Below are 11175 nucleotides of genomic sequence, written 5' to 3'. Positions count from 1 at the left end.
CATTGGCCATTGGGACTCCTTCTGCCGATTGCCTGCTCATATTCTTTGAACAATTTACTATCGGATTTCTTGTATTTTCTAATTAATAAGTGGAGTTTTGTTTGTTTAAGGTTATTAACACAATTTATGTCAAATATTGTCCTAGTCTGTCATCTTTGATGTCAGTTATGTTATTTTTTGCCATACAACAATTTAAAATCTTTATGTAGTGAATTATGCTTATCATTTCCTTTACAGCTTTGAATTTCCTATTTTGCCTATGAAAATATCACCCAGTCCAAGTTTGTGTGAATGCTATTGTAGTTCTCTTTTTAAATTTTCAAAAAAAATTATTTATGCCTGAATTGTAATCTATCTGAAATTAAGTTTGGTATAGAGAATTCAAGCAAAATTTAACTTCGTTTTTTCCTAGACAATTAATGTTTCTACTATTTATTGAATAAACTCTACTTTCTCCACTGAGGATAAATAAAAAAAGATGCTCACAATTATCATTATTCTAGGTGCTGTCAGATAAGGGTACACCAATTCACATGCTCACTGAGAGTACATTGGAGTACTTGTTTACCCACAAAATCACACAATTTGAAAAATGGGTGCATTTAGGGCAAAATTGAGACTTAAAGACCCATATTTATTTTAATATCTTCTCAGTCATTCCTAACAATAAGGGTACAGCAATTCACATGCTCACTGAGAGTACATCAGAGTACTTGTTTACCCACAAAATCACACAATTTGAAAAATGGGTAAAAATAGGGCAAAATTGAGACTTAAAGACCCATATTTATTTTAATATCTTCTCAGTCATTCCTAACCATTGTGTTCGCTGGTTGCTCCTCTATTGTCCAAACCTTCTGTCTTAGGTTTTGCCTCAGACTAATGTCTTCATTACTTCTAAGACTGTTTTCTTATTTTACCAGTAATGGTATCCTCCAAGGTGTTGGACTCAGCTAGTTTTCCTTTGCAATGTGACCCAGAAATGGCTTGAAATCATTTCGTTGTCATCCCCAGGTCTCATGCAATCTTTCTCCTCTTAACTTCTTGATTTGGGTCCCCTCCTGGCTTATGCACAGTTCCCCAGATGGAATCTGTTCCATCTCCTGGAGTTTAAGTTGCCATTACTATAACTTCTCACACAGCCAAAGGCCTTCTTTTGTCAGTTAACTTCCATTTTTCTTCAGCAAGCACCGATTAAGAGCCTACTATGTACTAGGCACAAGATCCTGCCTTCTGGGGGATCCTGGCTCATTTGGAGAGACAAACATGCAAACACCCCTGTGGTGAGGGCAAAAAAGATAGAGGTGTTTGCAAAGTCTTTTGGGACCAGAAGTAAAAGCACAAAACTGCTCAACCAGACCACAGGAAGTCTCTTGAAGGGGGTGACAACTGAATTGAGGCTTGAAGGATCAAAATTTGTTTATATCCAGTGACTCCACTTCATTTATTTCTCCTAAAGAAAGTCTTGAGCAGGCACACAATAAGACAAGTACAAGAATGTTCATTACAGCCTTGTTTGTAACAGTTAAAAATTGGAAGCAACCTAAATGTCCAACACAGGGAAATGGATAAATGGGGAATAGTCAGATTATAAAGTAATAATTAGCCCTTAAAATAAGTGAGCCAGATCTACATTTGTCAATATGGATAAATCTTGAAAACATCATGTTGAGTGAAAAAAGCAAGCAGTATAAGGATGTAAACAGTATACTATATGTCATTATAAAAACACAGAAACTAGTACCACGAGTTTAGGGATATATGCCTGCAGAGTGAAAGAAAAAAGTTGTTAATAGCAAGAATCAGCACCAGCCTCAAGAGAGTGGTTATCTGGGATGAGAAAGGCAAAAGGAGATTGGGATTGGGGAGGAGAAAAAGGGGTTTCAATTGTTCCTGTAATGTTTTATTTCTTTAAAAACAGTGTAATCGAATATGGCACGAGATACACATCCATTAGATATGAATGGTGGGTACATCGATGTACTTCAAATGGTACCATTTATGTATTATTCTGTGTACGTTTGAAGAATTTAATTAAAGAAGAATGAACGGAGGTTCTTTAGGGGATAAACCCGCGTCTTGAGGAGGCCGTGTTTTAAGGTTGTTTGCCATTGTGAATTAATTTGAGCAGCAACCTTGGAAAGGTTTTTAAAAGGGGAGAGAGGAAACATCTCTTTGGTGTGACTTGCAGTGATTTTAAAATTTGCGTTAGGAGCCTCTTGGGATCCTACACAGTCTCTTCCTGACCGTCTGCTAGGGTGGGAGGAAGGCGTTTAACAGTTTAATGTTCCTATGTTTGTTTGCATTTTCAGGTCTGAAGATATTCTTTGAACAAAGGTTCTGAGCCTACAAAAAGAGCTTGAAATGTGACCAAGAGCTTGAGAACACCTTACTTAAGCAATCCAGTGGCTGGGGTAGTTATTTTCATCTTTCATTTTTTTTACTTTGCAGAAATAGACTCCCCCAAGGTTGCCATGGGTAAGCTTGTGCTATAGGGAATGGTCGTCTCTCTATTCTTTCTTCTAACCTCTTTCCACCTTTGGCAATCTCTGCTCTCTCTGCATGTTCTTTGGTTTCTGAGGTCTCATCTCAGAGGTGTCTTCAGTGTCTCTGAGATTTTCACAGTCCTTGGGTCCCTCTGCTCTGTGCCTGATTCACCTCATTTTCCTTTATATCAAAACATGCAGAATCACCCTCTGCTTTATTTCATCCTTTGCTCCACAAGCTCTTGCTCTAGAGCTGTGTCTGCCTCCATCTGTTCTCTTTGATGTGCAGACTGAAATCTTGCCTCTGGCCCTTACCCTTTATTATCTGTCAAACACACTTTTGCAAAGCAGTTTTCCTCTGGCACTATCTTGAGCACATGACCCTAATCCAAAAACTATGGACAATTTCTCATCCTCAAAATAAAATTTCTTTTAAAACATTATGTCTACTAGATCTGCTTGTCTACATAATTTCTGCTTCTTCCCTTGATCCCTCATTTCATTGCCTCTTTTAGCAACCTTGCTGCCTCCTTTATCTGACACCCAAGAATCTGGTCAATTCCAATGGCATGTTCTTGCGTAGAGCTGACTAAGCCTTCCGTGTCTATTGAGGCTGCTAAACTATACTCCAATATTTGTCACATAATACCCTTACATACAGAAGATATTGAATTAGTAATTTAATTAAATTATTATTTGCAGTCGGCCATTGTACCATTGTGTGCTGTTTGTCCATGTAAATGCAGTCTATTGAGATTGTAATCTCTTTAGTGTGGGAATAGTGGCAGATATGTTTCATAGAGCCATTTTCTTGGAGGACCTTAATAAATAGTCCCAAGTCATGAGAATAAGTGTTCTATGTAAAATTTGTAGACCAGCAAGGTTTTACTGCTCTCAATGAATCCCAAGAATCAGCAAACACTGGGACAAATTTCGTTAGTGGAAATTCTGAATACACAGTCTCCTTCGCATAAGAGCTATTTGACCTGTTTCTCTAACCGATGAAGCAAGTAAATGTGACTTGGGCTACTTTTAAAATTTTCTAAGTTTTCAGGATTCCGCATTTGAATCAGGTTATATAGAACGCATTATGTGTGTTTTCAAGTTTATTAACCATAACACATGATGCCTTGGCTGCTAGAACTGACATGACTGTTTGCTTGAATTAGTAAATTAGGATTCACCAAACGAATTTACCAGGTAGCATGTTGAATAAACTTTAAGGCTAGCATGAATTCCTTAGATGCCTTAATGGCTAAAATGTTTGTCTATAGGCATGCTGTTATGCCAGTCATGCCCATACGAATCCCTTCCTTTCACCCTCCTTCCCTCCCTACTCTTCCTTTTTTCATACTACTTGTAAGGAGCTGCCTGGCCTTGCATGTCCTCAAAAAGAAGCATGATACGGGAATAAAAACCTTGATAATAAATACATTGTGGAGGGAATTGGGAGCCATCTACACGTGTAGTTCTACTCAACCTAATAGTTTATATGCCAAGACAGAATTTGTAGGAATTTCAAACGTATCTCCACATTCCCCCACCAGCTTTTTTTTATTAAGGTATAATTTATAAACAATAACATTACCCTTTTTAGCGTATAGTTCTATATATTTCAACAAGTGCATACAGTAATGTTACCACCAACACAATCAAGATATAAAACAGTTCCATCATTTCAAAAAATTCCCGTATGCCCCTTTATAGTCAACTCCTCCTCCTACCCCCAGACCCTGGTAACAACTGATCTGTTCTCTGACCCCACATTTTTGCCTTCTAAGGAATGTCATGTAAATGAAATCGTACAGTATGTAGTTTTTTGAGTCTGGCTTCTTTCATTTAGCATATTGTTTTGAGATTCATCCATGTGGCAGAGTATGTCAGTAAATCTTTCCTTTTATTGTTGTTTGGTATTCCATTGTATAATACACCACACTTCGTGCATCCATTCAGAAGTCAAATTTTCAGTTTGTGGTGATTATCAGTAAAGCTGCTATAACCATTCAAATACAGGTTTTTGTGTGAGCATACATTTTGATTTCACATGGGTAAGTGAAATGGAGTAGGATTGCTGCTGTGTTTAACTTGAAAAGAAACCTCCTCCAAATTGTTTTCCAAAATGATTGCTACATTTTGCATTTGCACAGGCAGTATAGGAATTCCAGTTTTTCTGAATCCTTACCAGCATTTGGCATTACCAGTTAAATTTTTTTCTTTTTTTAGCTATTCTGATAGGCATATCATGATATCTCATTGTGATTTTATTTGCATTTTTCTTATGACTAATGATGGTGAGCACATTTAATATGCTTACTTGCCATCCATATATCTTCTTTGGTAAAGCATCATTTACATCCTTTACTCATTTTAAATTGGAATATTTGTTTTCTTATTCTTATTGTTGGGTCCAAGACCTTTTTATATATACTATATACAAGTCCTATATCACATATGTGATTTGCATGTACTTTCTCCCAGTCTATGACTTGTCTTTTCATTCTCACAACAGTCTCTTTTAAAGAATCAAAATTGTTGATTTTTAAGATGTTCAATTTATCAATCTTTTTATTTTATGGATTGTGCTTTTGGTGTTATATCAAAGAAATCTTGCCTAACCCAACTTCACAAAGACATTCTCCCCTGTTTTCTCCTAGAAGTTTTAGATTTCACATACAGGCCTGATTCATTTTGAGTTAACTTTAATATATTATGAATATATATTTATATACAATTATATAGTATGAATGTGGATTGTGGCTTATATTTTGCATATGGATATCCAAATGGTCCAGAACCATTTATTAGAAAGGTTCCTTTTTCTCCATTGAATTGAGTTGACCACATATATGTAGATTCTGTGTTTTGTTCCATTGATCTACATATTTATCCTTATGCTAGTACCAAACTATAGAGTAAATTTTGAAATCAGGTAGTGTGAGTCTTCCAACATTATTCTTTTTTTGTTTTTGTTTTTCAAAATTATTGTCTGTTCTAGTTCCTTTGCCTTTCCATTTAAAGTTTAGAACTAGCTTGTCAATTTTCACAAAATACCTTGCTGAAGTTTTTATTGGACTTGTGTTAAATCTGTAGATCAATTTGAGGAGAACTAACATCTTACTAATACTGAGACTTTCAATTCATGAACACAATATATCTCTTCATTTATTTAGGTCTCTTCTGATTTCTTTCATCAGTGTTGATTAGTTTTCTGTGGACAGAGCTTGAAGATTTTGTTAGACTTAAGTATTTTATGTTTTTTTTTTCTGGTGATATTGTAAAACGATATTGTGTTTTAAATTGTAATTTCTAATGGCTTATTGCTATTATATAGAAATATAATTTTTTGTATATTGGTCTTTCTCAACTCAGTTAGTTCTAGTAGCTTAATTTTTTAATTGAAAAAATTTTTTTGAAATAGATTATTTTAGAGCAGTTGTGGGTTCACAGCAAAATTGAATGAAAGGTGCAGAGATTTCTCATATACTCCCTGTTCCCACACATGCATACCTCTCCTGTCCCCCATTATTAACATTCCCCACCCGAGTGGTACATTGGTTACAATTAATGAGCCTACACTGATACATCATAATCACCCAAACTCAATAGTCTACAGTAGAGTTCACTCTTGATATTGTACATTCTCTGTGTGTCTGGACAAATATATAAAGTCAAATATCCATCACTGTAGTATGATACAGAAAAATTTCACTGCTTTAAAAATCTTCTGTGCTCTGCCTATTTATCCCTCCTTCTACCCAACTCCTGGCAACCACTGATCTTTTTACTGTCTTCGTAGTTTTCCTTTTTCCAGAATGCCACGTAGTTGAAACCATACAGTATGTAGCCTTTTCAGTTTGGCTTCTTTCACTTAATAATATGCATTTAAATTTCTTCCCTATATGCAAGAATGGCTAAACATTTGAAAATCAATGTAATTTATCACATCAACAGGCTAAAGAAGAAAAATCACATGATTATATAAATAAATACAGAAAAAAACATTTGACAAAATCCAACACCCTTTCATGATAAAAACTCTTAGAAACCTAGGACTGGAGGGGAACTTCTTTAATTTCATAAAGAATATCTACAAAAATCCTACAGCTAACATCATACTTAAGAACAAGAAACTAGGAGCTTTCCCACTAAGATCAGGAACAAGGCAAAGCTGTCCCCTCTCACTACTGCTCTTCAACATTGTATTAGATAGAAGTCCTAGTTAATATAATCAGACAAGAAAAGGAAACAAAAAGTATACAGATTGATAAGGAAAAAATAAAACTGTCTTTGTTCACAAATGACATGATCATCTATGTAGAAAATCCTAAAGAATCAACAACAAAAAACTTCCTGGAAATAATAAGCAATTATAGCAAAGTTGCAGGATAATATTCCAAAGTCAATTGCTTTCCTATGTACCAGCAATAAACAAATGGAATTTGGAGTTAAAAACACAGGGCCGACCCTGTGGCTCACTCGGGAGAGTGCGGCGCTGGGAGCGCCGAGGCCGTGGGTTCGGATCCTATATAGGGATGGCTGGTGCGCTCACTGGCTGAGCGTGGTGCGGATGACACCATGCCAAGGGTTACGATCCCCTTACCAGTTACAAACAAACAAACAAAAAACCCCACAATATTATTTACATTAGCACCCCCCACAAATGAAATACTTAGGTATTAACCTAACAAAATATATACATGATTTATATGAGAAAAACTACAAAACTCTGATGAAGAAATCAAAGTACTAAATAAATGAAGAGATAGTCCATGTGCATGAATAAGAAGACTCACTAGTGTCAAGATGTCAGTTCTTCCCAAATTGATTCAATGCAGTCTCAATCAAAATCATAGGAAGTTACTTTGTGGATATTGACTGAGTCTAAAATGTATATGAAGAGGTAGAAGATCCTGAATAGCTAACAAAGTAATGAAGGAGAAGAACAAAGTTTGAAGACTGACACTACCCAACTTCAAGACTTACTACAAAGCTACAATAATCAAGACAGCATGGTATTGGCAAAATAATAGATAGGTCAATGGAACAGAATAGAGAGCTCAGAAATAGGCTCACATTAATATAGTCAATTGATCTTTGACAAAGGAGCAAAGGAAATATATGGAGAAAAGAAAGCCTTTTCAACAAATGGTACAGAAACCACTGTACATCTCATGCAAAAAAAAAAAAAAAAAAAAAAAAAAAAAAAAAAAAAAAAAAAAAAAAAAACAAAAAGAAAACAAAAAACCCAAGGCTATATACAGACCTTCCACCCTTCCCAAAATTAAATTAAAATGGATTATACCCTTAAAAGTGAAACACAAAACTATAAAAATTCTAGAAGATAACATGAGAGATAACTTAGATGATCTTGAATAGGGTGCTGACTTTTTAGATAAAACACCAAAGGCATTTATACACAATAGAATACTACTCTGCTGTAAAAATAATGAAATTCTGCCATTCACAGCAAAGTGGGTGAACTTAGAGAAAATTATGCTAAGTGAAACAAGCCAGACACAGAAAGAGAAATATTGCATGTCATTGCTCATAAGTGGGAGCAAAAATTAAATAAAAATAAATAAAAAAAGAAAGAAAAATACAACAATCACAATAATTTGTTGAACTTTCAAAAGGAGAATACAGAACTGAGGCCATCAGAGGTGGGAAAAGGAGAAAAGAAGACGGGGGTTAGTGAGAAATTGATAAAGGTCCACAAAATAAAATTATATTTTTTAGTGCTGAATATACTAATTATCCTGATTTAAGCATCACGTATTGCACACAGGTATTGATGTCCAATGCCACACCCCACAGATATGTACAATCAATTATGTTTCAATAAAAAGAGAAATAATTGATAAACTGGGCTTCATTAAAATGAAAAATATCTGCTCTGTGAAAGACAATGTCAAGAGAATAAGACAAGCCACAGACTGGAAGAAAATATTTGCAAAAGATACATCTGATAAAGGACTGTTATCCAAAATATGCAAAGAATTCTTAAAACTCAACAATCAGAAGACAAACAACCCAACTAAAAAAGAGGCCAAAGACCCTGAGAGGCACCTTTCCAAAGAATATTTACAGATGTCAAATAAGCATATGAAAAGATACTCCACATAATATGTTATCAGGGAAATTTAAATTAAAACAGCAATAAGATTTCACTACACACCTGTTAAGATGGCCAAAATCTGGAATATTGACAACACCAAATTTTAGTGAGGATTCATTGCTGAACTCTCATTCATTGCTAGTGGGAATGCAAAATGGCACTGCTACTTCAGAAGACAGTTTGGCAGTTCCTTACAAAAGTAAACATACTCTTACCATGCAACCCAGCAATCATGCTCCTTGGTATTTGCCCAGAGGAGCTGAAACATACATCCACAGAAAAACCTGCACACACGTTTATGGCAGCTTTATTTATAATTGCCAAAACTTGGGATCAGTCAAAATGTCTGGTAGCTTTTTGGCAGATTCTTTGGAGTTTTTCTACATAGACAATCATGTTGCCCGTGAGGAGAGAGTTTTATTTATTTATTTTTGCAATAGGTATGTTTCTATTTCTTTTTATTGTTTCACTGCACTGCCTAGAACCTCCAGTGTGTTGTTGGATATGTTGAATATGAGTTAACCACCTTGATTTGTTCTCAATCTAAAGGGAAAAGCATTTAGTCATTTACCATTAACTATGGTGTTAGCTGTAGAGTTTTTGAAGGTGCCCTTTATCAGGTTGTGGAAATTCTCTTATATTCCTAGTTCTCTGAACTTTTTGTTTTTAAATCAGGAATGGGTGTTGGATTTTATCAAAGGATTTTTCTGCATCCATTGAGATAACCATATGGTTTTTCTTCTTTAACCTGTTGATATGGTAAATCACGTTGACTGATTTTCAAATGTTGAGTCAGCCTTGCATTCTCTGAGATAAAACCCTCTTGGTCATAATATATTCATCTTTTTACATATTGATGGATTCAATTTTATAGCATGTTGTTGAGGATTTTTGTCTATTTCAATGAGGGATATTGGCTAATAGTTCTTTATCGGCCGAATTCCCTGTTCGTACATGAGTAAATTCCACCTTTTACAGTTGAGTCTTTAACATATTAAGCATAATTATTTACAATTCCATGTCTAATAGTTCCAACATTGGGCCATATCTGAGTCTGGTTTTGTTTGTTGCTTTTTCTTTCTTCTTTATGTGTCTCATAATCTTTGGTTGAAAATTGGACATCTTGTGTAGGCTTCTGCCCTTTCTCCAACAGCTAAGTTTTTGTTCCATTGGGGATATAGGAGAGTAGAAGCTGGGCAGGACTTTGTGCCTTTCCTGCAGTGGCGACTGTTCCCCTTTCCAGGTCTGGTCATTAAGAGTGGTTTTCTCTGGTTTTCCACTCAACCCCCAGTCATTCTTGTGAGTAACCAGTGAAGTCATGAAGAGCCTGTGAATAGGCATGGGTTTTCCTTGTGTCTGTGGCTTCTAGGGGGTTCTATTATCTTATGCTTGTCCACTCTCAGCCTTTAGCAATTGGTTAAAAATTTTAGGTGAATTCTTACCAGCTTGTATGGTGCTAAGTGTCTGTCCCAGGTAAACCAGGGCTCATGTCCTGTTTCTTCTAGGAGACACCCATCTTTCCTTAGATTTCAGTCTACCAGTTTCCCCTAAAACCTCAGTTCTCTCATGGGCTCAAGAAAAACTATGACTCAAATTATATAAGATAATATAATTTGATATAATTTAGTTTTCATAATATGAGAAATTATGATTCACATTATTGAATATTATCTGGCTTTACCCTCATTGTAAGGGTCAGAGAAATGTTCTTTCTAGCTATCTACATCTTAAGGTTAAGCTGAAATTCAGCATGTATTATTAATGAATCTTAAAACCCTGTTCTACATACTCCCCCTCCCCCCCACCCCACCAATGCTGGTTATTTATACTTACTATAAAATTGTTTTTAAAAATTTTGTGGACAACTTGTTAAGAAGGCCAAAATTCAACCAACCAACAAATACAGATTAAAGAGCAAGTCTGTGTGTATTAAGGTATTAGATAGTAGGTTTTGTTTTTGTTTCTATTGTACATGTTTATGGGGTATAGATTATTATTTCAGTATGCACATACATTGTACAATAGTCTGATCAGAATAGCTAGCATATTTATCATTTCAACATTTATCATTTCTTTGCGGTTATTCCATTCAAGATCCTCCTTTTTGGCTATCTTGAAATGTATGATACAGTATTATTAGTTATTGCCACCCTGTCTAACTTATTCTTCCTGTCTAACTGTGACTTTGTAACTTTGTAGCAGTTACCAAGTCATTTCAACATTTATCATTTCTTTGCGGTTATTCCATTCAAGATCCTCCTTTTTGGCTATCTTGAAATGTATGATACAGTATTATTAGTTATTGTCACCCTGTCTAACTTATTCTTCCTGTCTAACTGTGACTTTGTAACTTTGTAGCAGTTACCAACCTTTTTCCACCCCTCTCCCCTCCCTTCCCTTTCCCTGCCTCTGGTAACCACTATTCTCTTTTTTTCCTCTGCCTCTGGTAGCTCTCTATTTCTCTTTTTTTCTTTTTCTTTTATTTTTCTTAATTAACCCATGATAATTGTATATATTTATGGAGTACCATATGATATTTGGGTACATTCATACTGTGTGCAATGATTATATCAG

At 35.3% G+C, this 11175-nt stretch overlaps 1 pseudogene across 1 annotated transcript in view; it reads left to right on the top strand.

The window, feature by feature from the left end:
• Nucleotides 1-2344, top strand: part of LOC103590671 — a 9119-nt pseudogene extending 6775 nt beyond the window's left edge. Inside the window, exon 2 of the transcript XR_550492.1 lies at nt 2313-2344. The product of XR_550492.1 is annotated as a heterogeneous nuclear ribonucleoprotein K pseudogene (transcript). The remainder of the gene's footprint in view (nt 1-2312) is intronic.
• Nucleotides 2345-11175: the final 8831 nt, after the last annotated feature.

The sequence above is a fragment of the Galeopterus variegatus genome, unplaced genomic scaffold (assembly GCF_000696425.1).
Source record: "Galeopterus variegatus unplaced genomic scaffold, G_variegatus-3.0.2 Scaffold854, whole genome shotgun sequence".
NCBI lineage: Eukaryota > Metazoa > Chordata > Mammalia > Dermoptera > Cynocephalidae > Galeopterus > Galeopterus variegatus.
This window is presented reverse-complemented; position numbering and strand designations above follow the sequence as displayed.